This window comes from Rhea americana, unplaced genomic scaffold (assembly GCF_003343005.1).
Source record: "Rhea americana isolate MKP2758 unplaced genomic scaffold, rheAme1 scaffold_39, whole genome shotgun sequence".
NCBI classification, from domain to species: domain Eukaryota; kingdom Metazoa; phylum Chordata; class Aves; order Rheiformes; family Rheidae; genus Rhea; species Rhea americana.
This window is the reverse complement of record NW_028186523.1, coordinates 128,833-132,162: the sequence shown is the minus strand read 5'-3', so window position 1 is coordinate 132,162 and position 3,330 is coordinate 128,833. Positions and strand designations below refer to the sequence as shown.

Below are 3,330 nucleotides of genomic sequence, written 5' to 3'. Positions count from 1 at the left end.
AAAAAAAAAAAAAAAAAAAAAAAAAAAAAGAACACAAGAACACCTCCAACCAGAGTCCAAGTAACTAACTATCAGTTTCAAGTAAGATTAGCTTGCTAGTATAACATTTCAGAGTTGTTTAATGAGAAGTAACTACTTAACAGGCAACAGAACCATAAATCTGCTCAAGCAAGAAGGTATGACATTTCAGTGTGAAGACTTAGTTTGGTTCAAAAGACTGATCATGCCTCTAAAACCATAAATGCTAACTGGCGTCCTGGTATTGCTCATACCAACTGATGCAAGTAATATTTTTTAAAAGGCACAGAAGTATGAATATAGGTATACTATTAGCTTGTCTTCTCTCATTTTTCCACAACATAAAATTAAAATAAAAATATTAACAAATTGTGTTCTTTATAACATCATTTCTTGACTAAAACAAAAAAATAGTTGTACAAATATTATATTGTTGTCCTACTGAAGGCAGGCCTTTCACCAAGACAAACTAATCACAGTCATCAAAAGCATTAAACTATTAGTTCATGAATGTTCATTACGATATCTTTGTAGGTTTGACATTTTCACACAGAAAAAAAAATGCTACTAATATCTACGTCCCTGGTGTTTTTTTCACAAGAGTGCAAATGTGAAAAGCACATGCTAATGATTAATCTCCAGGTTATTTTTCTTGACTGTTACAAGTTCTAAGGAGATCAACAGGCAGCTACCGCTTCATCCAATAATTAGTACTTCATATTTTCAGAGTAAACAATCCTCAATTTCAGAAATGTTCCCGTAGAGTTAAATATTATTATTTACATTTCATAGTTGACAAAAGAAAAAGGGAGGTTAAGCATCTTTTTCAAAATCTAACATCAAGTCAGCTGCATAGCTGAAGCTAACTAAAGCCTCTGTCCTCCAGTTCTGCATCCTGAGCTGCAAATGCTTCATATACCTCTCTCCATCCTGTCCATCCTTTGCCATTCTTCTCCTGATCTCTAGGAATAGCATGAAGCCACATTTCATCCAATTTCTTTCGCCCACCATCCCATTAGATCAGCCTCATTTCCCCACCAAACTCTTCTCCCTCTCTCCCCAGCTCATAACCCATAACCTATCTTCCTATCTAACCTATCTTTCCAACACCTAAACAATTCCATGAAGTGTGATAACGTCGACATTTTTAATTAAACACCAATTTAGCTGTTTAAAAAAAAATGTACTAAGTTATCTAGAATTTGTGGGTCCTAATCAAGAAGGCACCCGGATACCAGCTTTAAGCTCCTCCTTGCAGTTTTGATATAAAGGCTTAACAAAGGAACTGCTGGTCGCTGTATCAGGCTCCCTTTCCTCTCTGCAATCAGGGCTGCTCAGCGACTTTCCTTAGGTCTTGGGAACCCACGCGGATGCCCAGATGTGCTCCAAACCGCCGCCTGGGACACCCACGGCCGAGGCGTGAGGACGCTGTCCGCGGCGCAGACACGACCCCCCACGGGACCTGCTGATGGGCGCYCCGGGCCCCGCTTAGGGAGGCCAGGCGGGGCCTGACGGGGAGCCCCCAAGCCGCTGCGGCCTGGCCCGGCCCGGCCGCCCGCCCCTCACGGCCGGGCCGAGCCGGGCCGTTCCGCCCTTGCCTCCGTTCCCGCCACCCCCGTACCGTGGCAGGAAGGCGCCCCCGGGCGGCGCGGCGCGGCTCCGCCTCAGGCCCCCATGGCCCGCGGGGCCTCCCCGCAGCCCTGCGCGGACGAAGGCCGGGCGAGGGCGACGGGCGGCCGCGGAACCCTCGCAGCACGCACAGCCCGCCAGGGCCCGCTCCGACCCCGGCACCCCCCAGCCGCTGCGCGAGCCGATTGGCGGAGGCAGAGGAGGGCCTCTCAGCCACTCGCGGCGTGTGTTGCTCGCGACGCGGCGCGATTGGTTGCCGCCCGCCGCCGCTCTGCAAGCCGGGAGTTGGAGTCCGCGCTGGGCCCTTGTCGGCGGGGAGGCGGCCCGGGGAAGGCGCCGGGGTTCGCCCTGAAAACGCGTCCTGCACCCGCGGTTAGCCTCATCAGGACGAGCAGCGCCCGGGCAGCCACAGCGCTACGAATGCAGGGGCTGCCTTTGCCCAAAGCCGGGCCGCGCAGGTTTAAGCCGTGCCGGCAGCCCAGGGTGGAAGGGCCCAGGGCACCTCCAGCCTCGGYCCTCATCCTGCATGTGACCCTGAGCGCAGCCAGACCTCATCCTGGGCCGCAGCAGCAGCCTTCCCCTTTTGGCACCCTCTGGGAGAGGGAGTGACGCTACAGAACGAAGGTGGCACTTGATTCTTGTTCAGGTCTGCAAATTATGTATTTTTTTTAAAAAAAACAACGAGCCTTTTCATAAACAGGCACTGCTACAACAGAAATTTACAGCAAAAGTGACATTAAAAAATTTAACGTGAACCTAACGTAAAAAAGTCATCCTCCCTTGGAGATGCAGTAACTACCAGCACTTTGAGACCTGAGTGCTTTTCGGGTTTACGGAAAACAATTAGTCCYGTACCCCGCAACGGCACAACAAATATATGTATTTTAATATAAAAGATTCTTTTTCTGCTCGTCAAGCTGACACTTTTGAGTTTTGAATGGTCTGCACTATTTTTATTCTGTTACTAACTTTAAAAAAAAWTTGGATTACCTTATAAATAACTTTTAAATGTAGAGTTTGTCCATGCTCTGAGAACAGCTATGCCTCTGCAGCCCATCTTGTGCTGTTTGAAACCCAGSTATTTTAACACATGCTTCTCTGATGTTTTCAGTCAGTTTTGCAGAAATRTGTGTCTTCACATACACATTTTTTATGCCTCTTCTTGCACCTTTTAAAGAGCAGCAGCCCATTCTACCGACAGAGCCATCAGCAGCGCTGCAGCTGATGCCCACACTTCGAACTTCAGCCTCTCTACCTCAGTTACGGCCCCGTCAACGCCTGAGCCGCGCTTTTTGTCGGTTTGTTCGTTCCTGTGTCGCAACTCCCTTCGCGTCACTGCCCTCGCCAGAGAGGCCGCACGGCTAAATACAGCTGGCGCCCTGGAGCAGCTCTACGAAATCCGCCGAGCGTTTGCGCTGCCCGCGGCCGGCCGCCCCTCCACTCCCGGTGGCCACGGCTTATCGCTACTCCCGCTCCTCCCGCCCAGCCGCGCCTGGAGACTGCGCAATGGCCGCCGCGCAATGGCTGCCGGTCCCGCGGACGTCACTGCCTCGCGGCCGGCGCCGGGATTCCCGTTCTTACGCCAGCGCCGCGAGCCCAGCGGAGCGACCAATAGGGCTCCGCCGAGCCCCGCCTGGCGGGCCGGGGGCGGTCACGTGACGCAGACGCCCTCTGGCCGCCCTC

At 51.4% G+C, this 3,330-nt stretch overlaps 1 protein-coding gene across 2 annotated transcripts in view; it reads right to left on the bottom strand.

The window, feature by feature from the left end:
• The window catches only part of ARMC1 (armadillo repeat containing 1), a 34,023-nt gene extending 30,865 nt beyond the window's left edge, over positions 1–3,158 (bottom strand). The window contains exon 1 of one of the 2 annotated variants that reach the window (XM_085313538.1): positions 2,638–3,158. The gene's annotated coding sequence lies outside the window, so the exon portion shown is untranslated. Of the gene's footprint in view, positions 1–1,639; positions 1,831–2,637 lie in introns of those variants that run through there. The other variant, XM_085313537.1, reaches the window with a different exon arrangement.
• Between the last annotated feature and the right edge of the window lie 172 nt (positions 3,159–3,330).